At 47.3% G+C, this 27,052-nt stretch overlaps 1 protein-coding gene across 4 annotated transcripts in view; it reads left to right on the top strand.

The window, feature by feature from the left end:
- The window catches only part of BCORL1 (BCL6 corepressor like 1), a 66,020-nt gene that overhangs the window by 367 nt on the left and 38,601 nt on the right, over positions 1-27,052 (top strand). For 2 of the 4 annotated variants that reach the window (XM_072431454.1, XM_072431447.1), the window contains exon 1: positions 17,793-17,938. The exons of 1 other annotated variant lie outside the window; for it this stretch is intronic. The gene's annotated coding sequence lies outside the window, so the exon portion shown is untranslated. Of the gene's footprint in view, positions 1-9; positions 528-17,792; positions 17,939-27,052 lie in introns of those variants that run through there. One more of the 4 variants, XM_072431449.1, reaches the window with a different exon arrangement.

The raw sequence follows: 27,052 nt of genomic DNA, 5'->3' as shown, positions 1-27,052 counted from the left end.
TCTCACCACATTGGAAGTTTGGGATACTTACCTTTAGCCTTTGTAGGGGGGAGCTACTTTTTTTGGCTGCGGTAGGCGACTGGTTAATCTCGACGGGAGGGGATCTGTGATGTCTGCGAGGGAAGGATGTGATCAGCGTCTTGCGTGAAATGAGGGGGCAGCGGATGTGATGGATGCTAATTGCAGCGTTAGGGCTGTGTGTGTGACAGGTGCTCGCCGTGAGAAGGTTGCGACGAGGAAAGGGAGGGGGTGACAGGTGCAGCTAGCGGGGACGGAGGCCAACGCGCCGCCAACGGGCGTCGTGCGACGAGGACGAGACGAGTGCCCCAGATAACGAGACGCAGAACTGGCAAAGATAGAACTACGGGAGAGGGCTGGATATATAAAAATGTCGGGGCTGCACTAGACGGGCGAGGGATCCTTGCAGTCAAAAATCTTTTTCTTTTTTTTCGTCCTTGAAAACGATCCGATTTTGGCAACTTTTGGCTCTCCAGCTTCTTTGACGCATATTGTTCTCGAGAGAACGGGTGAGATTTTCATCAAATTGTGTTGCTAAATTTAGAACTCCGAATGCATTGCTAATGCTGAACAGGTAATGTTAAAGGGGCGCATTTGTGACATTGACCGTTATGCTGAATATTTCATGCAACTTTTATACCTTTACCGTTGTCATAGTTTCGCATTTGTGTTTTGTATATGGATGCGTAGATTCTTTCTGTGTAAATCAAGCAGGATAGTCAATATCCCATTCATGTGGGTGATGAGATAAAATCATTTGCAAGATAAAGGATACAAAGAGCCTTATGGGGAACAGTAATGGGCAAGAATGGAAAGAATGAAAGTTGACTTTTCTGCCTTGCAGAGGTTGGCTTCATTTGCAAAAAGGATGCGTGGATTCATTGGTATTCGTGAAGCTTGATTGATGGATACAATGCGTTGGTGCCGTGTATTCTACAGGTCGCTGGGGCTTTAGTGCTTTTCTTTGGGGCTTCAAAGGTAACAGCTACATTTATCACAGGGTAATTCTCCGCCATGATGTGGGGTGAAAGGGCTGGTGACCCCCTGCCCTTAGAATGAGTCACACCCTGTAGTTTTAGGTATGTAGAACATGTGATTCCCTCCCTTTCTCTCACATGATGCTGCAGGTGCTTGGCTATTGGCTGCACAGGTACCAGCGATGTCACATGGGGGCGAACAGGGACTCCTCAACCCTGTGTAAGCTCTAAACAGGAGAAACTTGGGCTTTTAGCAGCAAATTGAGCAGCGGGGTAAAGGGATGGTAAGTCCCCCATCACTTACCCTTAAGTGACAGCCAATAAAGCATACCCCATTCTGAATTATTTTTAAAGTGGAAATTTTCTAAACTTCCCAAAGCAGTGGGGTGCCTGGGCATTGCAGGGGATAATTGCTTATTTTTATCCAAGGTGCTATTAAATCACAATGGTACTTACCTCATTCCTTTTCTGCAGGCTTCCTTCTCCCCTTAAAGTTGCTTCTCATTGGTGCTCAACCTGTCGCAGGTTCTCTGACATCATCCTCTACAATGCAGGATCAGCATTCCTGCATTGTAAGTACGAATGCTGAGGGTCTGTCCATGAACTGAAAGAGGAGAGAACCAGCTGCCAGGGGAAGGAGGGAGGAAAGGTAAGTGATTGTGCTTTTTTAATGGCACCCTACACAAAAATGAGCATTTGACCCTTGCAGCGCAGGGAAAGTTGCACCACAAGAATAATTTTGAAATCCCAGGAGTTGGGCTTTAAACTTGGAACTTTTCCTGGTTGAAGAACAACCAGTCATTGCAATCTGGGGATGCATCACCATGCAGCCTGGGCTCAGGGTACTCCAGGACTGGCCGGTCATAGCACCGCCATCCTGTGACCCTGTGATGTCTTGGCCCAAATAGACGAATAAGGGTGCATAAAGCAATTCTATTTTAAATGTCATGTGGGGTGCATAGACGAAAAGGCAGGGAGACATATCAGCTTTAAAAACGACCTTACCCCCTTTTAATACTAAACCCTCTTTCATTATAATTTGCGACCAAAGCCAAGGTGCAATTGCAACCAGATCCAGCGCAATATTCATACAGCACCAAGATCGCCCATTACAAATTGATTCTTCAGTGCCGAGATTCATGTAGAGACCAAATCAAGTGCTGAAAAATGAATGCTCAATAACATGTGTTTTAATTTGCTTTTATATGGTTTGGGTGTGTTATTTGCATCAGTTTAATGCGCAGTTGGTAATAAGAAGGTGCGATCAAATGTGTAAGGGCTGTAAAAGGTGAGCGATCCGGCTGCTGGTGATAACTTGTCACCTACGGGATTGCTAGCAAACCATTTTCCTCTTGCTATGGAGTCGCTGCTTTGCTGGCCCAAAAGGCAAAATGTCGCTTTCGCTCTCTCTCCTCTGATTGCATGTTTAATTGCATCTTTTTGGGCCTGCTACTCTTTTAGCTGAATTTGTGCCCTTGAATGGCCAATTTTGCTGATAGTAGTAGAACCACTCATATGGTGTGGCCCTAAATTAAACTATAGATTGTAAGCTCTTTGGAGCAGGATCCTCCTGTTTCATATTTTGTATCTGTCTGTCATTTGCAACCCCTATATAATGTACAGCACTGCGTAATATGTTGGCGCTATATAATTACTTGGAGAAATGCAAGGGGAAAAGAAAAGGCCACGGCACCCGCACAGAGCCACCAATAATTCACACAACCACATTTTTGGTTCTTTCTCCTAGCACATGCAATAGTTAATCGGAGAGTTTTGGCACATGCAGGAGCCATGTCTTTTCTTCCCAATCACAATGATGCACTCATGCAACTAATGCGCATTTTCCCCAAAGCACAGTGGCTATGTGATGTAAATGGCTGTGAGTATTTTGCATTGGATGCATTTTATTTTAGGCTGCGTGGGCTGAATTGTGCGTTCCCTTATATGTAAGGACCCCTTGCTGTTGTAAATACAGCTGCAAGGAAGGGAAGTCGTCCTGCAATCAGACATCTATGCAGCAGTAAGTTGCCGTCTGCCATGGATGTTTTGCTGCACTGTGGATCAGCCGAGTTGATTTCTCCCCAGGGTTCCGGCACATTACAGGAAAGTGATCTGTCGTATTTTTAAACATTTTTTAAATGCCCCATGCATGTAATCTGTAGGCATGAGGGAGGTGGAACCCTTGGCTCTAAGCCTGGCAGAGATTCCAAAGAGATCCAATACCAGATGGAGCCCTGGTGAGGGCATCTGGGAATGTCAGATTGTATGGGGAAAAGGAAGAGAGTGGCCCGCCATAGGATTTCTTCTAGATTTTAATTTTTATTTTAATAAAATGGTCTTTTAGGAGTTTACAATGCGTTTCGGAGGTTGTACATGGATCCACTTCATCAGGCCTGGATTTGGAGCATTGGGAATGTTGATTATTCTTGGATTTTAAGTCCTCACTTGTCTAGTAATCGTCATGTTCCTATCACTGCATGGCTGTGCATGGTTTGTACACATTTAGAACCTGACCAAAACTGGAGAGGATAGACTATCATGAGAGAACCTGGGTTATCCAGAAAACCTGGAATAGATATGGTCCAGGATTGAAAACTTTTGCCAACTATGAGCCAATGTTTTTTAAGAAAACCATTCCAAGTTTGCTGTATCACCCAGGTTCTCCCGTGATAGTCTGTCTTCTCTAGTCTTGGGGAACTATAATAAATCAGACCCATACAGTAGGTACAAGGGGACAGAGATAGATATTTTTTACCTAGGCAGGTTGTGCTTATTCCTTAGCAGTCCTGTCCCGTAGCTTGGCCAAAGATGATCACGAATGTTCCTGGGAAGGTCAAATGGAAAACAAGTGTTTGAAGTTCTGGGATCCCATTGACCACCCTTGGAACCCTTGAAATAACTTTCGGTTATTCAGGGAACCCCTTCTATAATTACTATATTCACAGTAGTGCACAGTAGGAAGAATTCCTCTTACATTGCTGGCCATTGGGAAGAATGTTATCCCTAGGCTACGTACACACTTGCAATGGTTCTCGTCCGATAATCGGCTCAGGGCCAATATCAGGCGAGAATCTTGCATGTGTACAGCGCCCATTGTCCAAACGACCATCCTGGTGAATCCATGGACGATAGATGAAGATCTTAAAGGAAGTAGGGAGAGAGCACAGCGAGGTGCCGCTCCGTCATTCTCCCCCTCCGCTCTCCATAGAGCAGCACTCGTTCATGCATCGTGCAGTAGTTTGTCGTTGGAAAGGATCATAAAAGATCGTTTCTAATGACAATTATTACAGGTATGTATGCAGGCTTACAGATGGCTAAAAAGATCATTGGGGTCACTTAAACTGACCTGAGTGGCACAAATTGGTCATTGATCAAGGAACCCCCAGCAACCTTTGGAGGAACCATGGTTGAGAAACGCTGTCATGCAATTAACAGCAACCTGGGATGATAGCAATGAGATTTTTCAGCCAACTGAAAGATATTCCAGAGCAATAATCAGCATCTCCGACTGCCTGGAAAGCTATCATAAGGGATGCTCAAAGCTGGAAGCATCGCTGGCTATCATGTTGATAAAAGGTTTAGATGCTTCCAATTTTAGATTGTTTCTGATGTGTTGCAGTCATTTATTATGATACAGAAATATTTCTAAAAATGTTGAAAATTCTCTGCAGGAAGAGCCGGTCCATCTGTCATCATTGGAGTAGAAGGAAAGATCCAAAGTGCTGAACATTGGCCGCTATTGGTGGAGCGGGAACAAACCAGGCGCCTTTAAAGCAGGACTTAACCCGCTATACTCACCTGTCCCTGCTGCTTTCCTTTACCTTCTTCTCTTCCTTTTAGCCATCTTAAGCCATCTTGATTGGTCAGGCCGGGGTCAGGTAACTCCAGCACAGGTATACGGGAGATCTTTTGGTTGCTGCTAGTGCAGGGGAAGCCGGGATTGTTATTCTCAAGCAGGTAAAACTGATTATTGCAGAGGTGACATCACTTCTCTCTTCCTGAATAGTACCCAGCCCGATCCAATATTTTTCTACAGTTCCGATTCAATAGTAAATTTTTGTTAGTATGGAGTATAGGAAAACAAAGACGTCTGAAATAAGTACTTAATATTTGTGCCAATGCGTGTGCCGACAGGTGTCTGGTGCCCTGTTTGGTTGGATCAATGTTCATATGTTTGTAGGCCCCTTTATTGTTTTTTCCAAACCTGATCTAAAGATAAGTAAGTCAATAGACCAGAATTAAATTTCCCAAACCAATAAATTTTTCTTCTTGGCACCTTTTTTTCTCCTTTATAATTACAATCTTTTTAAATACCCCAGCTTGCATTTCTGCAGCACAGCTAAAGAAAACACTCCTTTCACCTCTTCCACATTTGTGTCTCATGCACTCCCCCTTCCAGACAATGCAGCTCATAGTGGGAGGGGTTTGGTGCTATCAATCAAGAAAGCAGTAGGGGGGGCCAGATGTTGATTGACATGATACAGGCTTGCGAATCAGCGGTGACAAGGCTGAAAGCCACACCCCCTGCAACATCCTTTCATCCCATTGTAGTGCAAGCAGGTACAGCAAACATAAGGGTGACAACTCTGCTCGGAATTCAGGAGCAGTGCAGCACTGTTGTCACCCCACCACAGCTGCATTAGGAATTTATTGGCATGATAAGTAGGTATTTGTGGGACTTTGCAGGAAAACAGTAGGTGCAGCATGGGGGCTTAGTAAATAGCATTCAGTAAACTGCAGCGCTGGGTCCCAGGTTCAAATCTCGGCCGGGACACTATCTGCATGGAGTTTGTAGTTTCTCTCAGTTTTTGCTTGGATTTCCCTCCTCCCAATCCAAAAACATTCAGTTATGTTAATTGGCTTCCCTCCACAATTGACCTTAGTCTGTAATAAAGGCATATGACTATGGTAGGGACATTAGATTGTGAGCTCCTTTGAGGGACAGCTAGTGACATGACTATGGACTTTGTACAGCGCTGCGTAATATGTTGGCGCTATATAAAATACTGTATATTAATGATAAGTGCAGATGGCTTATGAGCTGCAGAGAGGGAGCAAAGCCCTCCATAATGAGAGAAATTTAATTTTAGACAGTTGTCTAAGTTGACCTCCCCTGTGTTTTTATTCTGGATGAAACCCTTTGGGTTTGGGGTGCTCCAACCCTTACTGTGGCAATGGGGACACCCCAACAAAGGTTGGAACACCCCGAATCCCAAGGTGGGCTTCAAAAATCTAAGTTATGGAAGAGCCTCCATTGCAGCCTGGGGTGACGCAGCTCGCAGGGCTAAAAATCCTAAATATCCTTTATGGAGTACGTGCCCTTTAAGCCCCCATGTTATGATCAGTGCATTACAAGATGGGTGTGAGGATTTGTTCCGATGTGCCAGAGATGCATGGAAGGGGCCCCATGCCAAGTGTTGGTCAGAGCCTTGATGGATGCTACGTGCTGAGAAGGATCGGTATTGTTCCAGAGGTGGAGCTGGACGGCATTGTTAATGCTGAGGGCTAATTGCTGGAATTTATTTGCATTGGATGCGTTTCCAGCAAAGGAGCTTTGAACGAAATGTAATGCAGTTAGCGGTGGAATCAGCAGAGACGCTCGGTGCAGCAAGGGTCGGAGTGAGATGATGAACCCTTCCCGCACAGAAATTCTCTGCTTTTATTTCCGCTCTCTTAGCACTGAGAGCTCCATAATAATCAGCGCTTGCTGAGCAGGAATGGGGATTCCTTGATTTAGAACAGAAGAAGGATGCGGGCACGGTGCAGACTGCTGGGACACAGAAACAATGGTACAAGCGGGACATACCGTAATCTCAAAGCGCATTGCTCAGGAATAGAGATGAACAAAATTGAGAGTTTGTTTTTCCCTGCAATGAAATTCATAATTTCGGCAAATTTCGCCAATGCATTGGAGTCAATAAGGAAAGACAAGTTAGTCGCATGCTTCCCGGACACAGCAGGGGTTAGGGCCCTGTTCACACTTTTGCATTGCAGACTATGGCACACTAACATGCATTGGTGCACTGTGATGCCATTTATTCCAAGTATGAACTTACTGTGTGACTTGCCGCATCAGTAAAAGAGGTTGACGGTCAGTTTTTGTTGTGCTGTCCTTGCATTAGGCAGCTTATTCAATTTGCCTTTTTGTAGCATAATGCATGGTAGCATCAGAGATTTCTGTGCCCTATACTAAGTAAACTTCCTGGGCCCACCCCTACATGTTTAAAAGTTCCAACATTGCAAAAGTCAGATTCTTTTGATCAGGGCCCGGTACAGCGGTTGTCCCCAGACTGGTAGCATGCATGCCCCACTGCAGCTTCAAAGCCATGAACCTGGCTAATGCTCCTTTAGGTTTGGAGGGGATGTGAAAAGGAAGTTTACTTATTTCATTCCATTGCTCCTGCAGGCTGTTGTCTGTGCTGCAGTTGCAGTCTCTGATGCCATCACCCCAACATGCAGAACCTGTAGCCAGTGAGGATTCTGAGGGCCCAACAACAACCTGGAGATTTGGATGGAAGGGGAACACGCTGGATCTGGGGGGAGTAAGGTAAAAAAAGTTTCTCCTTACACAAAAACAAACAATTACCCATGGCAGTACCAGGGTACTTTTTAGGTATTCCTGGCATTCAGCTTTAAAGAGAAAATAAAGTTCAACTTTTAAAAATCCACAATCAGGCCGGTCATTATTGCACCAAGGCAATGTCCCTTCTGCCATTATCTGTCCTACCCTGATACCCGGCAATCCCGGCTCCCCCTCCAGGAATAAGTTACGTCATCCGTGCCAATCAAGGTGTCAGAAAATCGTCTCCAGAAAGAGGATTGCACCGCCCTGCGAGTATTGAGGGTTTAGTACCCGCTTTAAGGGGGGCTCTGACGGTTATAAAAGCTATTCTGAACTATCTTGGACCTAATCTTGTGCCAGAGAATGGCCATTGATCTTTATAAATAGACCCCTATCTTAAAGATTCCCGAAAGATCATCGGCGTCACTTAAACTGAATCGAGAGTCACAAATTCTGCTTAACGAACGCCCAGGAACCTTTGGAGGAACCCTGGGTGAGAAACTGGTCCAATTATGTTTACAGCAAGTGCAAGCATCCAGAAAAAATAAAATTTATGAAAAACATTTGCAAGCTAAATGTCACTGGGTTTAGTCAATGGTTAAGATCTACATTGTTGCGGAGTTGTTAAATAACCTGTAACATACGGGCTGGAAATACCTACCTATCCCAGGAAAAATGCTGCTGCAGATTTCATCCACGGATGCTCACACAGCTAAAGCCTAGGCATTTGGTCACATGATCTCTGGAGAAATGGGAGGCTCAGCTAACCTGACCTATACCCTTTCATTTTACAGCTATCAGGTGGCCAAGTGCCTAGGCACTAAAGCAGCAATTTCTACCATGAACCTATTTTAGGCCTCCAAATACCCTTTCCACATAAAATGTTACTATAGCTTTATGCTGTGTCTCTCTACAAAAACAAAACTGCAATAGGTACGTGATGAATCCCTATTCTTGTTCTTATTAATAAAACCATCCTAATAAAAACTGGCTCCTTAGGATGCATTGTGTTGGAATCACTGGCTGGAAGGACGGATCTGTTTGTAGTCATGTGATGTGTAATTGTGTTCTACAAGCCGTGGCATTCGTCGGCATAGTCTAATGCAGTGTTTGTCAATATGGGTGAACCCTTGAAATAACTTTCAGGTCTTCAGGGAACCCCGGTTAATTACTATATCTCAGGATGATGGTCAGTGGGAAGAATTCCTCTTACATTCCTGGCCAGTGGGAAGAATGTCACACTTACAGATAGCCAAAAAGATCATTGGGGTCACTAAGGTTAGGCAGCAAACTCTGGAAAAACTGGTTGGGAAACACTGGGAGCCAATATAGGCGGCCTTGTACTGGCTAAACTCCAAAATCCACCATGATGGTATCACCCAAAGAATAGGAACCCCTCCAAGACCACTTGAGATGAAATCTTAGCCATATTTATTGCTGTCACCGGCCGGTGTGGGATTTTTACCAAGGTTCAGCCAGTGGGTATGGTTTTCAGCTGCTGTAAATCATATTACTGAGGTTGGCTATGTTTCATTGTTTATGAGAAGTCGTTCTTTTAGAGTCCTGGTTTTAAATTTGTGCATTGAAATTGTAGTGCGTAAACCACAAGACTCCATGGATTTAGAAAATCTGATTACAATAGGGGACTCTGAAGTGTTGAGCAGTAGAGAATGGCAGATCACTGTGCAGAAATGGAGTTTATGGTTTGTGTTATAGAAATGTTATCAAGTCTCTAATTATGAAATAGATTGGCTTTGTATTTTTGAATTGGTCTGTCCTTAAAAACGAGCTGTGGGAAGCGACAGTGATTTGTATTAGTTGGAATCCTACAGAAAAGGATCTTTATTTGTTGATCAAAATTGTATGGTACCCCGTCAAAAACCTGATTTCTGGTGAAGGGTGCTACACCATACCAAGACATATTAGACAACCAAGCTCTTCTAACCTTATGGTACCAGTTTGGTGAAGGTCCACTTCTGTTCCAGCATGACTCTGTACCAAGCCATAAGGACTTGCTTTGATGAACTTGGTATGGAGGACATTTAGAAGTCTAAACAAAGCCCTGACCATCGGGGGTGGACAAAGGAAGGTGCACAGTGTGCAGCTGTATAAGGGCCCTGGATCCTCCTAAGCCAACAGGGGCCCTTCAACAGCCTGACATAGGGAAAGGGGCCAAAGTTCTGCACTGGTCCACTGTTGGCTATGTCCACCACTGCTGATCTCAACCCAAGTGAACACCTTTGGGATGAACTGAAACACCAATTGTGGGGTCTTCTCATCCAACACCTCATAAATATTCCTGTGACATAATAGACACAAATTCCCAATAGGCACACTCCAAAATCTTCTGCAAAGTGTTTCCCAGAAGAGCAAAAGCTCACAGTGGTGGTGGGGAAGGGACTCCATATTCAATCCAATAGCTTTGGAATGGATTGACCTACAAGCTCATATCCTATTATTATTACTAAGTATTTATATAGCACTGACATATTACGCAGTGCTGTACAAAGTCCATAGTCATGCCACTAGCTGTCCCTCAAAGGAGCTCACAATCTAATGCCCCCACCATAGTCATATGTCTTTATTACAATCTAAGGTCAATTTATTTGGGGAAGCCAATTAACCTAATTGCGTGTTTTTGGAATGTGGGAGGAAATCAGAGTACCTGGAGTAAACCCACGCAAACTCCATGCAGATAGTGTCCTGGCCAAGATTCAAACCTGGGACCCAGTGCTGCAAAGGCCACCGTGCTGCCCATTATAAAGTTCTAGTGACCACAAACTTTTGTCCATGCAGCGTATTTGTCCGTTCCTATCCGTGTATGATTCCCGCCATGCAATCCGTGCAGTTATGTGTCCATGATAATAATCTGCGGTTGTACATATTTGTTATCATTATGAAATTCCTTCCAGAGACGTTGCTGATACCGAAGGGTTAAATATACAAAGACGTTTGAGAGCGGTTAAGGTCACATTCGGATGAGTTTGTGCTTTTAGTTCTCCATATAAACAATTGTTAATGTATGACAAAGTATTTGTCATGTTGTCTGTGTCCATGCTGATAACATTTTCACTTACTTCCTGTCCTGGTGACTACAGACACCTGGATGTACAATATGTGAATGCCCCTTCTTTGCTCAAGATCTGCACCAATATGGCCTTTTCCCTGGAAGTAAATCACCAGTGCATGCTTTCTAACAACCGGACGTAGATGGGCATGCCATAGGCAAAACTACAAATGCGTGACTGACCGGGCAGCCATGCCTACAGCTTTGGGTGTTGCCTGGATGCCCTCAATGATTTCAGAAGGAACAGAAGTTACAGATCCAGGCTTTCAAGCCCTCAGCCTAATAGCAGAGCTGAGCCCAGGGTTAGGTAGGGAATCGGCTGCAATCAGTGCTACACAACCTGCAACCCATGCTATTCTACTGATTCACAGCTCGTGGCAAAGGTGCACTTTGGCCTTTTCAGCATGGATGCTAAAGGACCTTGTCCTGGCACCACCTAGCAGCACCTGTGTTTCCTTCTACCATGGTGACATATGGCTGCAAATGGGCATCTCCAGGCAATGGCCAGCTTATTGCACAATGACAAAATATATATCCGAAAAGCACATGGTCCAATGAAAATGGCTGGAGGTGGGGGTGCAGCCTGGAAAGGAATGTGGTCTTCTTTTAAGCAACATGGGGAGCAAAATGGTAGTAGGACCTTCATGAGTTCCTATTAAAATCGCTAGGTTTTCCTTGCCCCAAATGATCGTTCATGATCTAAATCTAGCATTAGCGCAGCTGTCCCTCTATGAGGTTTCACCAGCTGACCTTTACCCAATTATTATTATTATTATTAAACAGGATTTATATAGTGCCAACATATTACGCAGCGCTGTACGTTAAATAGAGATTGCAAATGATAGACTAATACAGACAGTGATACAGGAGGAGAGGACCCTGCCCCGAAGAGCTTACAATCTAGTAGGTGGGGGAATTTCACACAAAATAGGATGTGAGATATGTAGTGGTGGGAAGTAGTGATAGTTTCCAATGACCTCTATTGTTCGCAGTTGGGGAGGATGCAGCGGGGTGCCTCCTCCACAAGACAGTGCCGTGTGCTGTCTGAGTTCTCCTTTTTTCTATGATTGCTGGAAATGGTCACTAACGACCATTTCCTATAAGCCTGATTTATTAAAGCTCTCCAAAGTTGGAGAAGATACACATTCATCAGTAAACCTGGGTGATCCAAAAACCTGGAATGGATTTGATCCAGGGTTAAGAACATTTGCTAACAAATAGCAAATGACTTTAAAAAATCCATTACATGTTTGCTTCACCAAGTGTATCCTCTCCAGCCTTGGGGAGCTTTTAAAAAACAGGGCCTCCCTTAATAGAGCCTCCCTTTACTTCCTGTTGTGTTTCAGAACAGGAAGTGAATGGAAATCTAACTAACACATAACAGGGGGTTTCAACCTTTTTTTCTGCTTTGCCTAAAATACAAACATTTACCTTGATATAAACATATTAGTGCTGAAACTTCTGACAACTGTCTTTATACATTTCCCTTTATTTGGTGGTGGTTGATTGGAAAAACGAGGAAATAAAGTCTAACCCTTGTGTTCAGCTTCAGATGCTTTGCTGCTATTTCTCCATAAAATCTATTGGTAATGCATATTTCTAGTTATGGTTCTGGATATAGTAAGGGAGGGGTAATAATTCTTTAGATTTGCCCTGCTGTGTGTGCAGGTGGAGGAGGTTTTCACTAACTTCCTGACCACAGCCTCCTTGTAGGACACATGTCCCCCTGAAGGTTTTAGCTGATTCTGATCCCTGGCACAATATTCATCTACTAGCTACATTCTGTAATGGTCATTTCGCTCCAAACCTAATCAATGTAACCAGGAGGTGCCAAGGAGCAGGTGGCTTGCTTAAGGCTGAAATACATTGTGCAAGATTCTGCAAAGATTAGATCAGCATTTCCCAACATTTCAAGTGTTAAGGAAACCCATAAAATGTAATAAATGGGGGTTGGTGAGAAATTGGGTGAACCAAGCCATGGTTCATAATTTCATCTTTACCATGCAAAAGGATGGCTGGCATGGTGCCAGGTGGTGTTGGACCCAAAGCTATGGACATTTGTAGCAGCCTTTTGTTCTTTTTTAACATGGGGGAACCTTTTAAATAACTGTCAGGTCTTCAGAGAACCCTGTCTATAATTACTATCTACAGATCACAGTATATTAGTGTGGTGGTCAGTGGGAAGAATTCGTCTTACATTGCTGGCCATTGGGAAGAATGTCACCCCTACAGATGGCCCAAAAAGATTATCACTCAGTCTGACCCGAGGGGCACAAATTGCTTATTGCTCATGGAACCTCTAGCACCCCCTGGAGGAACCCTGGTTGAGAACCCAGACATCCCCCAGCCTTGCCACAGGTTCTAATGCGCATTACGAGCAGCGTGCAGCATTTTAGCTATCGGACAGAAGTCGGCACAACTGTGCAAGATCGAATAAAAGGCTGCAGGGCAGATTTACTATTCTCAGGGCTATAATGATTTCTAGCGGTCTCGTGGCATGTACCGGTGTGTCTCGTGCAGCATGCATTCTGCCCACAGCCTTAAATCATCTTCTGTACAGAAGCCCTCACTGACTGCAATCATGAAATATTTTATCATATATATTAGAGGTCCCCAAACTGCAACCTTTGGGGAAAATGTGGTCCTTTAATTGACTTTATAGGCCTCCAGGACACTTTTTCTGGCCCAGGGACCAATGGGGGGCACTGTTCATTCCACTGACACCAATAATGGGGAACTATTCTTTCCAGTGCCAGCAACATGGGGCATATTTCCTGCTAATGACACCAATGATGGGGCATTATTTTTAACACTGACACAAACAAGAAGGCCCCATTGCACGGACACGTGCATTATTGCACTCAATGACACAAAAAATGGGGCACATTTCCTCCAACTGACACCAATGATGGGGCACTATTCATTCCACTGACACCAATTATGGGGCAGATTTCCTGCTGATGACACCAACAATGGGGCAATATTCCCCTCCCACTAAGCAACGGCAGTGGGTAACTTTTTACTCCCACCCCTCTGGAGCATTTTACACTCTCAATGTCAACATTTTACCCCCCCCCTCCCCCCCATCTATTTAGACACTTTGAGAACCCCAGTGGTAGATGGTCCCCCATCGAAGGTGGGGCACATGTCACTATTTAGCTGCACAATTGTGCAAGCCCAAAGAAAAGGCTGCAGGGCAGATTTACCATTCTCAAAGCAAATTGTCACTTCCACTGTTCTTTCATTGCTGGCCATTGGGAAGAATGTCACCCTTACAGATAACCAAGAATTGGGGTCACTTAGTCTGAGGGGCGCAAATTGCTCATTGCTCAAGGAACCTCTGGTTGAGAATGGATGGGTTAGATGTTAAAGAGGAACTATTCTCAAAAAAACAACAAAAACACACCTTCAATCCTGCAGGGCAGACCGATTACTCCGGGGGTGTCCGGCATCTGGTCCCACGTCGTCCCGGGCGCCGCCATCTTCATTTTCTCTTCCAGGTTCTTCATCCTACGTCACCCGATCCCGAGCCGGGGTCGGGTGACAGAAAAAAAATTGCCTGATCTCACTGCACATGTGTAAGATGAGCAAATGTTTCTCTTTGAGCAAAAAGACTCCTTCTGCGCATCCCCGAGATGCTCGGCATGCGTGGAAGGAGCACCCAAGAACCTCCCGGGATTCCTGGCGTAAGTATCCCGGGAGGCTTTGCGCTCCCATTCATTTTTGACCAGCAAGGTGGCCAACAATAAGGGGGTGGTGCTGCACCCTTTTTTAAATAAAAAAAAAACGAGTTGCACCTAGAAAAAGTGAAAATTCTGTGTACAGGTATGCTTTAAATTTCATAAAAAAACTTTGAATCTCATGAAAACCTATGTAGTTGGATGTATAGGCTTCCATGGCAGGGTATGGCACACCTGTATGCCAATGGCTGATATACCATGCCAGGGATGTGGAGTTTGCAGCCTGCAGTGAACACGCCTAGGAAATGCAATCACCCGGCTTCCTCGTATAGGGGGGGGGATGTTTTGCTCGATCTGCATGCAATAAAAACTAAACTGAAATGTTGGCCCGACACCTGGATGTGTGCAGATCGGAGGCGCCATGCGGTGTCGGGCTTTGCATTGGAGGGATTGGCGCTTCGTGCGATATTCGTAGCGATCCTTGCAGGATTCCTGCCCCTCCTTCCAGTAAGGGGTTTACGTAATATTTGTGGTGCAAACACAGATCGGTGCAGCGCAAGGCTCGGTGTCACGCTGCTGTAATGGAGTCCAAGCTTCTCCTTCCTGCCAATTGCTGCATGCCATAATAAAAGTGTGCGGGGATAAGGGGGCAATTCTGCAAGGAATTGGGGGCACTGAGGGGTGAAGGGTGCTGTGTGTGTGTGTGGGGGGGGGAATAATAATGAGATTGCACGATAATTGTCGCTGAATCTGTTGCTGATTGTTTTTATAGGGATTAAACGAGTCCACAACAAGATGAAAGGGGTTAAGGTTTGCAGAGGGGCCCCGCTTTACCATCCCCCCAAAACAATAGAAGTCACTCCGGCATGGTGATAATGGCCAGCTAGATTTCACCCACAACCGTTTTGGGCAACAGAAATCTAACACTACGTACACACGTGCAATAAGTATCGTTGGATCCTTTCCAACGACTAGCACTGCACGATGCATGAACGAGTGATGTACATACAGCGCTATTCTGCTCTAACGACATGCGCTCTCTCTTCCCTCCCTTTCTATTAAAATCGTTTGTGGATCCGCCAGGACGGTCCTTTGGACGATGGACAACGAGCGCTGTACGCAAGATTCTCGTTCAATATTGGCCCTGAGCCTAAGGCTACGTACACTCGTGCAATAATTATCGTTGCAAAATGAACGATTAACAACTATTTTGAACGATCCTTTAAGGAGGAACTAAACTCAAAATCCCCCAAAACAAAACAAAAAATACACTTACCTTCAATCCTGCAGGGAAGTCCGATTCATTTGGAGGTGTCTTCCATCGGGTCCCGTGTGGTCCCGGTATCCGTCTTCGGGCCGGCACCATCTTCCCATCCTCTTCCGCCGTCACCCAACCCAGTAGCAAGATCAGGTGACGTATGCGCATGCGTTGGATTGGCATTGTTTTTCCCTTTTCACAAAAAGGATCCTTGTGCGTATGCCTGAGACCCTCCGAGCGTACACACATCAGATGATTCTTACCTGACGGCAAAGGTGGTTCTGATGGATCCATGAACGACTGCAATAAAAGCGGGGTGCCGCTTGATCCTTTTCCCCCCTTTCACTCTCTATAGAACAGAACGGCGCACATTCATTCATCTTTCACTCATATGTTGCTGGAAACGATCAAAAAAGATCATTTTCAACAACGATTCAGCGTGTGTGCACAGGCTATATAGGGGGCAGGCTGGGTTCAGTAAAATGTGCAGGGGGGCAACAATTCTAGTGATAAAATGGGGGGGCCGCAATATTTAGAAGTTGCTGTTACAGGCCAGGGCATTTGACGTCTATGGTGGTGAACCAACTCACCCATGTCAGGGTGGCCTTCTTATGCTTCCTAATGCCCGATCTGATGCCCGCATGCCACCCTTTGGTGCTGGTTGTGTGGTCTGTGTCTGTAGTTGGCTCTGGGGGCATTGATTGGCTCATGTGGCATGTACCGGTGTGTCTCGTGCAGCATGCATTCGGCCCGCAGCCCTTAATCATCTCTTGTACGTCAGCCCTCACTGACTGCATTCTGGAAATATGAAATATTCTATCATATAGATTGAGGGCCCCCAACCTTTGGGGCTTTACTTGGCTTTAAAGGCCTTCTGCACACTGGCCCAGACACCAATGGGGGGCACTGTTCATTTCACTGGCACCTATAATGGGGGACTGTTCTTCCCATTGCCACCAACAATGGGGCAGATTTCCTGCTAATGACACCAACAAGAAGGCCCCATTCCTGCCACCTGACACCAATGATGGGGCATTATTCATTCCAGTGACTCCAATGATGGGGCAGATTTCCTGCTAATGACACCCACAATGGGGCAACATACCCCTCCCACTAACAAACTTCAGTGGATAACTTTTTACTCCCACCCCTCTGGGGGATTTTACACTCTCAATGGCATTTTACCCCCCCTCTATTTAGACACTTTAAGAACCCCAGTGGTAGATGGCCCCCATGGAGGTGTCACTATTTTGGTGTGTGGTGTAAATGGCGGTGCCGGGTGTGGTGTACAGAATGCAGGGCTGTGTTGGTGCTGCGTGGTTTTCCGTGGTGCATTGTCACAGTACAATAGGTTGTGTCAGCGTTGTGTGGCCGATGTGTGTCTGGGTTGTGGTGGCACATAATGACTCCCTCTGTATCTGGAGCGCGGCCGGGGCATGGTGCCACTCTAGGGGCCACGTTAATATTGCCCTATGGATATGCACTGCATGCCCGATGCCACTCCAAGAGTTCACAGGGAACGTTTGCCTCTCAGACGCATGGCGTTTGTATGTTGGCCCTGTATCGGTTGGTTGTTTGACTGAAGTCCGCATTCCACATTTGACTGTGGCCCGCCTGGGGCCCGGGAGTTGCAAAAATCTGAGCTAAAACCCGGGGGTATCTGCAAGTTGGGCATGAAGGAGGTAGGTGCTGGTCAGCGCATTACACAACGCATGCCCTTACTTGCATGGAGCTAGATTCGCGTCACAGCCAGTACAGACACCCCGGGGGTAAATGACCCCCTGGCCACCCCAGTGTGTGGTCATTTTATTCCTTATTACCCCAACGTGCCCGCCATCCCTCCAATAGCAGAATATGGGGGGTGGGGGTGCAGGGTCAGTTTTGGGGAAGGGCAAACTGGGCAATTGCCCCCGCGTCCACCTTCATCAGGGCCCCCATTAGCACGATACTAGAAGGTGCAGGAAGTTGTGCAATGGGGGCCATAGTTGATATTTGCCCCTGGGTTGGGACACTGTGTTTGGGGGTTTGCCCCCTGTGAGTTGGGTGTGTACCCGGTGTACCCTCCCCCCCCCCTGGGTCATTCTATTCTCCCCCGATCAGCGCTCTGCTCCGCGATCCTTTTGCCCCCTCACCCCTCCTCCCCCGGGATCTGGTGCGGGGCACGCTGGGATTTGTAGTCCTTGTCCTCGCGCCTCTCCATTGGCGGCAGTGGTGGGCGGCGCGGTGCCCGGACTACACTTCCCGTCACGCCCCGCGCGGCCTGGTTGGCTGCTCTCGCTCGCTGCTGCCAGTGTCTCCGGCGGAGCTTCTTCTTCTGTCCGACACCCGGCAACCCCCCTGCCCGGCCCTGGATCGAGGAGAGCGGACACAGCACAGGTAAGGGCCCCGACCACACAGCCCCGGACATCCCCCCCCACCCCCCGGACTGCTGCCCATCGGCCGCCCCCTCCGTCCTCTTACCCCGTGCTGGGCAACCCCAACCCCCCCTCCGGCCCGGGGTCACCGCTGCCCTCACGCACCTGGCTGGCGAACTTCAGGGTCACCTCGGACCGAGCTCAGCCTGTGGGGTCACCATGGAAACCTACCGGGGCGATATCACCCGACTTCTGAGCATCCCAAGCCCCTCCCCCTCCACCTGGTCGGGCGTACACCCGCCGGGCCACTCACCTGAGCCCGGGGATCCCAACACTGCCCGGGGGAGAGAGATCGGGACACATCGGAGGGAACTGCTAGATTCCGGTATACTTCTAGAGCCGGGACACCGAACATCATGGGGAGAGGTGGTGGGGACAACCTGGAGATTCACCCAGAGGAGACACAACCAGGATTCACCCAGAGGAGAGGGGACACCAGTTACTTCCAGAGCCGGGACACATCGGACAGACTTCATATACAGGGGGGGCATTAGGAGACAGGGGTCACCAAATACTTCTAGAGCAAGTAGGCACTTCTTGAGCTATTGGGGTTGTGGACATCACAAGATACTTCTATAGAAGGTAATGCATTGGGAGATACTACTAGAGGAGGTGACATTTCCAGGATACATTTAGAGGGGGCGCATTAGGAAATATATCTAGAGCAGGGGGCATCAGGAGATACTTCTAGATTAGAGGAAACATTGGGAGATACTTTTTAAGTTGGTATGGTTGGGGGATCGCAAGATACTTCTAGAGGAGGTGAAACATCCGAGGAGAGGGGTGAAAGAAGGGGGGGAGGGGATCACCAGACACCTCTTGAGCTATTGGGGTTGGAGGCATCACAAGATACTTCTAGAGGGGGTGCATTAGGGGATATATCCATAGCAGGGGGCATCAGGAGATACTTCCAGAGCCTGGACACATCAGAGAGACTTCATATAGAGGGGGTGCATTAGGAAATATATCTATAGCAGGGGGCATCAGGAGATACTTCTAGAGCAGAGGAAGCATTGGGAGATACTTTTAGAGTTGGTAGGGGCGGGGGGTCACCAGATACTTCTAGAGCCTGGACACATCAGAGAGACTTCATATAGAGGGGGTGCATTAGGGGATATATTCATAGCAGGGGAATCAGGAGATACTTCTAGAGGAGAGGGGTGAAGGGGTCACCAGATACTTCCAGAGCAAGTGGACACTTCTTGAGCTATTGGGGTTGGGGGCATCACAAGATACTTCTAGAGAAGATCTGAAACGTTGGAGATACTTCTCGAGCAGGGCCACTTACATCATGATCCAGTGGGGAAATTAGGGGACACTTTTGGAGCCGGGACACATCCAGGGTACATCTGGAGGACAGGGGTGAAGGGGTCACCAGATACTTCTAGAGCAAGTGGGCACTTCTTGAGCTATTGGGGTTGGGGGCATCACTAGAGGGGGTGCATTAGTAGATATATCTATAGCAGGGGGCATCAGGAGATACTTCTAGAGCCGGGACACTTACATCATGATCCAGTGGGGGGGGGGGTCACCAGATACTTCTAGAGGTAATGCATTGGGAGATACTACTAGAGGAGGTGACTTATCCAGGATACATTTAGAGGGGGCGCATTAGGAAATATATCTAGAGCAGGGGGCATCAGGAGATACTTCAAGTGCAGAGGAAGCATTGGGAGATACTACTAAAGCAGATCTGAAACATCGGAGATACTTCTAGAGCAAGTGGACACTTCCTGAGCTATTGGCGTGGGGGGAATCACAAGATACCTCTAGGGGAGGTGAAACATCCGAGGAGAGAGGTGAAGGAAGGGGGGGATCACAAAACACCTCTTGAGCTATTGGGGTGGGGGGATCGCAAGATACTTCTAGAGGAGGTGATGCATTAGGAGATACCTCTATATCAGGAGATATATCTATAGCAGGGGGCATCAGGAGATACTTCTAGAGTCGGGAGATCCCATCCCAGATACCTCTAGAATGGGGAAGACACTTCTAGAGGAGGTGACATGCTGGAGAGCGGAGACACATTGACCCATGGAAGGATTCTTCTAGAGGAGGTGACACATGGGGAGATACTTATAGATCGAAGGGAATAAGGGAAAGTTTATAAGATACTTCTAGAGGAGGAGGGCTCAGCTGGAGAGATTTCTGATAGATTCAGAGAAGAGGTGACACCTAAAGACATACTTCTAGAGGAGGTGACACGCCAAAATATTCTTCTAGATACATACAGAGAGAACGGGGCATAAAGGGAGATACTTCTAGAGCAGGTAACACATCTGGAGATACTTTTAGAGCAGGTGACACATGGGTAGGTACCCCAGGGCCTTCTCTGTTAGTATTGGCCCCCACAGGGTCACATGATTTGGATATTTTCTTTGCTGAATTTGCGGTTAGTGGGTCTGCAAAACCCCCTGGGTTTGCACATTGTAGGTGTGGATTTCCCCCTGTGGGGGGCGCTGTATTTGGGGCACCTGGGTATAATGGGGTCAGATGTGAGTTGTGTATTTCCCTACTGATGCTCTGATCACAGAAGAAATGCAATGGCGTCAGAGTCGTTTGTTCTGGTCTGTAGATCTGGCGGTCGCCCCCATTATGAGTAGGCTGCGGTGCTGCTGACCGTGATGCCATCTGTCTGCCACCCTGCACTGTCGCAAGAAAAACAGCGTCTTTGTCATCCCCTCCCCTGGAAACTTCCAGCCCTGCTCATGGTGATCCTCCTCAGACTCGGGGAAACTCCTGACAGCTGCAGCTCAGCATGCCAGCCATGCAGCCCCGTATCCTTCTCATGCCCATGGACACTTCTCAGCTCATGTTTTGATGCATGCATGGTGGCTCCTGTGAGCTTTACTGCCCCAGCAATTGTCCTGGACACTTGGATGCATCTCACCATGAGGCATGTATGACATATTTGCTTCGTGAGCGATTGGATGCGCTGTTTATTGCGCTGATGCATATAAACAAAACAAATGCATTGTCTTCCTCCCCCTTGACGCATGTACAGCGCCCGATACCAGCAAGTGTTTATGTGACTACAAGTAGCCTGGAAAATAAAGGGTTAATACTTTTCCACCCCCTTCCTCTACCACACTTCTCACCGATCTTTGCTCTGTGATAGCATCTAGCATTGACAGCAATCGGCGCATCTGATGCCCGGTACAGGACACAGCGGTGACGTAGGGGTTTGGCAGATGGCACCACAGGGGACAGGGCAGAACATTTGTTTTAATCGCAACGGTTCCACAACAGAGTGTAGATGGGCAGCACAGGTGGCACTACACAGCCTGGCATTAACGTTGGGTTTCCTTCGCATGCAATTGTGGCATTCACACAACCGTGCTGTAACATAATTTAGCGCACTGGGTGCCATTTCCCAAACTCATTGAGTGGTTTGCAGGCTCTTGTTTATTTTCCAACTTTATGCCGCAACAAAATCGCAATAAAATGTTCACCCGCTGGTGCCTATCTTCGGCTTTGCATTTGCATGACAGCCTGGCGCTGCAGGGGTTAAACATTGAGCTGCGATGGGCTCTTGAGACGCGCAGCCCTTAAAGCGAACCCGCGTCCTCTAAGCTTGCTTTGAAGCTAGAGCGCAGGCACCGTCTGGCGTCAGTAGCTAGCGGCTTTGAACGTCGCTGCAGCGCACCCCGGGAGACCCCCAAACACCGGCTCCCCGCCGTATGCAGATAGCCAGCTGTCCTGCGAGTTGGCGGCTGGGCCCTCCCCCCACCTCACTCCGAATACTGATCGACCTTGCAGTCACCTGCACCTTTGCGATGTGGCGTTATTGTAGCCTGACAATTTATCGCAGCCTGGCATGATGGCAACGCATGCCAACCCGGGGCAGTGTGTTGTATAATGAGCTCCTCCACAGGCTGCATGTGCATGCGTGGAGTTAGGATCAGGGACGACGCATGTTTGCTGGAGCAGGAGGTTTCCTGGTAGGAGAGCAGACGGCTGATGTAGAGACACGACGAGGGTACAGGTACAACCGGTAAGTGTGAACAATGCACGCCATCTGCTACGTAATTATCGAGTTGTAGCTGCTGCTGTGTTTTTAAGGGTCACTCTGCCCACAATTGACATTTCTGCATTTGTAGACGGTGAGATGCCTATTGGTCACATGATTCGGTTCACCATACACCTTAATCATCCAATCTTTGGAACACTTACCTGCAATATAAGGACCTACCTAACTAATGCGAAGAACCCTGGTCTTATAATCATTGGTAATCCAAAAAGCGATCATCCAATCAGATTGCGAAGTGCGCGGTAAGATTTGGAGACGGTGACTCATTTCACTGTACTGCATTTCGGTTGACTGGTCCCGTTGAGCCGTAGCCTAAAATCGCTTGTTTGTTCAGGAAGAAGTATATAGCTTTCTTTCTGCTATGATTTTATTGTGATGAGTTTATTATCTTCCCTCTAAACCCTTTGCGTAACTGGGCAGTCGCCAGGGACAGGTATCCGCTTGGATGCCAAGAGACGGGCACGTACGCCGATCACACGAGGGCTGCAGCTGCATGCATGTGGTCGGCCTATGATTAATTCCTCCTCCCCTGCTCCCTGCCGGCTCCAGGCCTCGGTGTCGAACGGCGGATTTAATCGTCAGCCAGCAGCCGAGAAGTTTATTGGCTCCAGGCGGGGGAAAAGTTGATGCAAGCGGGCACCGAATCCCTTGTTGCTCAGTGGTCCATGAATCATAATGCCCCATGCAGATGTCTGTTGCGTGGTGGTGTGGGGGGAGGTATATTTTCTAAGACGTCCAGGTGATCCATGCAGCGACCAGGGTATTAACGTGCTTAGATGAATTTGTATTCAGAGCAGTGGGAGCACAGTAATACGGGGTAATCTGGATAGGTGACCTCGCTACAATAACGGAAAGCTCAATCTCACCGCTGCGCTCGCATTCCCTGCCTGAGCTGAGGCAGCCCTGATGCTCCGTCTGAGAAGCTGATTTTCTTTTAACATTCAGCTAGCTTGCTCATATCGAATTGTAAACAATGCAATGTGCTGGCCCGATCTCTGCACATTTAAAGGAAAACTCTTCTCCATTGCCAATCTTCCCTTGGCGCATTAGAAACTTTTTCATCGCAACCCCTTTTGGATAAATTTTTATTCCTGGTACAGGAGGCCGGCCTGTCTGAACGCTGGAATTGGAAAGCCCTGCATTTAATTGCTGCCTGGCTTGCTCTCACTTTTTTTTTTTTTTTTTTTATTTCCACAATATTCATTTTGATTTTAGGGCCCATGTGATGCAATAAGACTTTGCAGTCCAAAGAAAAGAAATGGCCATCGCAATATGTCTCAATAGCTAGCACTCTTAGTTTGCAGCACCATGCGGTGCTGCTTACCATGGGCCATCTGTTTGCTATTAACCCTGTCTTGGCCGGTTGGTGCAGGCAATTTATTCCCATTATTTGCATTGTGTTAATACTGTAAAGGTAACCTGTCGCAAGAAAAACACATAGGGTGCCATGGTTGTCCCCTCCCTCTAGTGCCCATCATGCTAAACCCACTGACCCTGACGTGGTCCTTACAGCTGCAGGTCAGTATATCAGTCATGCGATTTGCATTTCTTCAGTCTATAGTGGTAGCCCTGTATCTTTCTATTGACACTTATGAGCGCATGTTTTAATGCATATTGCTTAGCAGTGCTTTTACAAGCTTTACTTCATCGGGAATTGTCCCAGGCCCTTTGGTTGATGCATCTCAACAAAGTTCATGTATGATATATATTCCTCGTGGTACAGGGGGTGGGGGATTGGACGCATTGTTTATTGCGCTGATGCATGTTTTTTCTTTATAATACTTTTTGCTTTTAGTGCCCATGTTTCGTCGCATTGTGGCTCAATGGCTACTCTTCCCATATATTCCCTCGATGGGTTGTGGATGCCATTCTAATTGAACAACACCACAGCGCATGTTTCACATATTACTGCAACTCGGATAAGTAAATGGGCCCTTTATGTTTCTGAACTGGGGTAAAGCTGTGTCAGTAGTTATCACTTGTTTGAATTTGCCTTCTGTTGGCCGCTAAAAGCTGATGCAGGATTTTGTATGGCATGTGTTATACGGTGCTGGAATTTGTCTTGTAAAATTGGTGCTGAAAATTTTGGTAAAATTTCTTTGTGTCCTTGGACACGTTGGCTTCCAGTTGCTGAAAATGTTGGTACATTGTGTTGCCGACTGCTGAAAATCGGCTTTAGGGGGTTTCTGTATCTAAGATTTTGGTGACAATTAGATCTGTCGCATGTATAATATTGAATGTTGGCTTCTGTAAATTTTAGGATTGGAATTTTTAGTAGCTGAATCCTTTTTATCACAAATATTTAATTATGAATGGCATTGCACCTGATAAAAATTCATCTGACGCTGTTGTTCATGTTGGAGACGTTTGTCTAATTGGCAGCTTCATATCTTTGTGACAGGTACCCTTTAAATGCGTTTGACCCTGTGCAGGGAGGGTTTGCTGGCTGCTCTCTGGATGTGGGCCGGCCTTGTGTTCCCTGCAGCTCAGACACCAGGCCATAAATTACCGTATTCAGGGAACGCAGCGCTGTCACCTCTTACCGACGGCAGCGGGTGCAGAGGACATCGTCATTGTCTGTCCGTAAAGTCCTCCCGGCCTGTTGCATGCAAATGCGCAGCATCTGTTGTTTGTGGAGTTGTGGAAGACACAAGAGACGTAATGTACTAACCCTGCTCAGAAAATGCCAGTTTCCTGGCTTCCCTGCAGATTCTGCGAATGCTACTGACCTGTCTGTGCTTTGAGTTCTCCAACATCTGCATGGTTGTTCCGGGTTGGTGATGCATTAAAAAGAAAACTGGCCAGGAAATATTCTGCAACGACAGGTTCCCTTTTAAGGTTAATGCACAGCAATGAATGACGTGAAATTTGGCTTGACAACCTCCATGCTGATTTTGGTGGCTGCACATTGGCCAGGAAAACCATTCTAAAGGAATCTCCAAACCGTTTTTTGGATTCTGATTGGACGGCTGTCACATGATTCTCCCAGCCTATAGGGAACATTTAGGATCTCTCTGCCTGTGTATGGTGGGGTCGGTGTTTTCCCTTTTCCCGGCTGTGTACGACATTCCGATATATTTTTCTGCCCGCCTCGTCACGGCCTGAAATATGTGACATCTTCGGGCAGCCGCCTGCTTCTCATTCCTCTGATATTCTCAGCCTGGAAGCTGTTTGGCAGGAAGCAGCCGCCGGCCTTGTGCTGTGCGGGAGGGAAAAAAGTCCCCCGATTTTCTGGGACATTGGGGAGGAGATCTCATTGTTCCGGTGAGCTGACCATTCCGGTCATTCCTGGAAGCCGCGGACGTTTGCCCATGTGACCCCCAAGCTTTGATCAGGAGTGCTGAATTTCTTTCGATTTGAAAATGGGAAGCTGGGTGATCGGGGTGACTTCTAGAACAATGCATTTATTCTACGGTAGTCTGTGACCAATGGCAGACCACGCTGGAGGACCACGGTGCACCGCACACGTCTGTTCTATATTTGGATATGGAGGAGCTTAGATAAAATTGCGGCAGTCACGGCGGTCGGCCTGTAAAGTCCTTCCCTCAATTTTTTTTTTTCATCTGTTCTTTCAACTTCCTGTTTGGAGACAGAACAGGAAATGCCAGGAAATCTCAGGTGGTGTCTTTGTGACGTTTCCCCATTTCCTATTTATTCCTGATCTGGTGACCATTCAAAATGATCTTTCGTGGTGAATGTGGGGTATTGTTCAGATGAATAGGAGCAGCTGGCGATTGGCACCTTGCCAGCAACTCAGCCGCTGCATTGGTGCCTTATGATCCCCATTGCAATATTTTCTAATGGGTGGTTCATTGATGCCTATTCATGTGGATATTGGTGGTGATTGGTGGCATTTATCCAGGGCGGGTCACAAGTAAACCAATGACAACCCATGCTGAGAATCTCTTGATACCATTGGATGCTCTATCGACCGATTGGTGATTGTGGGGTCACCGGTGGCGGTTATCACAAAGGGAGTTTTTGCCCATCTGTGCCCATGACCATATATGGTGATCAGGTGGAGGAACTATAATCTGATTGGTGGATCAGTTTCTTTCTCTGTGTATTGGATGTTTGATATGTAAATCTCCCTCGTGGCACATCCAGTCCACGCTTTATAAACCACTGAATCACAAAAATGTTTGGGTGGCCAAGGGGCTTCATTTCATCATTATTTCATCTAATTTCTGCTGATCTACTGCAACCTCATTCATCCATTTCCTATCTCCATGCAGACATAGAAGCTTTGGCTTCATTATGAGGACAGCAATGCATTACAGCCACACCATGGGCAACATGGCCACAAGCACAGATTGGGGAAGCAGGAAGTGCATAAGAAGTGAATAGCAAATTTTGTGGCAGGATCCCTGGGTATTCTAACAGTGAAACCAGCTTTTTATAAATCTTAGGAGATCTCAGTGATCGGATCTGTTGTGTGAATTGGCAGCGGGGTTCCGTGCTCCACCTGAATTAGACTTCCCCTGTCCTGATGGTGGGGGTTACTCTTGCTCTCACTTCCTCACTGTTTCTCTCATCACTTTCACTGTTGCTCTGTTGAGTTTTCCTTCTCACTCTCTCTTCGCTCTCTCTCTTTGGCTCATCGCTCGTTCTCCCTTTGGCTTAATGCTCGCTCACTGGGTTGTTGCTTGCTCTCTTTGGCTCGTCGATCTCCCGCTCTCTCTTTGGCTCGTCACTTGCTCTCCCTTTGGCTTGTTGCTCGCCCCCTTTCTTTGGCTCGTCGCTCGCCCGTTCTCTTTGGCTCGTAACTCGCCCGCTCTCTCTTTGGCTCGCCCGCTGTCTCTCTTTGGCTCGTCGCCCGCCCGCCCCCTCTTTGGCTTGTCGCCCGCCTGCTTTCTCTTTGGCTCGTCGGCCGCCTGCTCTCTCTTTGGCTCGTCGGCCGTCCGCTCTCTCTGTGGCTCGTCGGCCGTCCGCTCTCTCTGTGGCTCGTCGGCCGTCCGCTCTCTCTTTGGCTCGTCGGCCGCCCGCTCTCTCTTTGGCTCGTCGGCCGCCCGCTCTCTCTTTGGCTCGTCGGCCGCCCGCTCTCTC

This window comes from Pyxicephalus adspersus, chromosome Z, assembly GCF_032062135.1.
Source record: "Pyxicephalus adspersus chromosome Z, UCB_Pads_2.0, whole genome shotgun sequence".
NCBI lineage: Eukaryota > Metazoa > Chordata > Amphibia > Anura > Pyxicephalidae > Pyxicephalus > Pyxicephalus adspersus.
The sequence above is the reverse complement of the archived record's forward strand: the minus strand, read 5'-3'. Positions and strand labels throughout refer to the sequence as shown.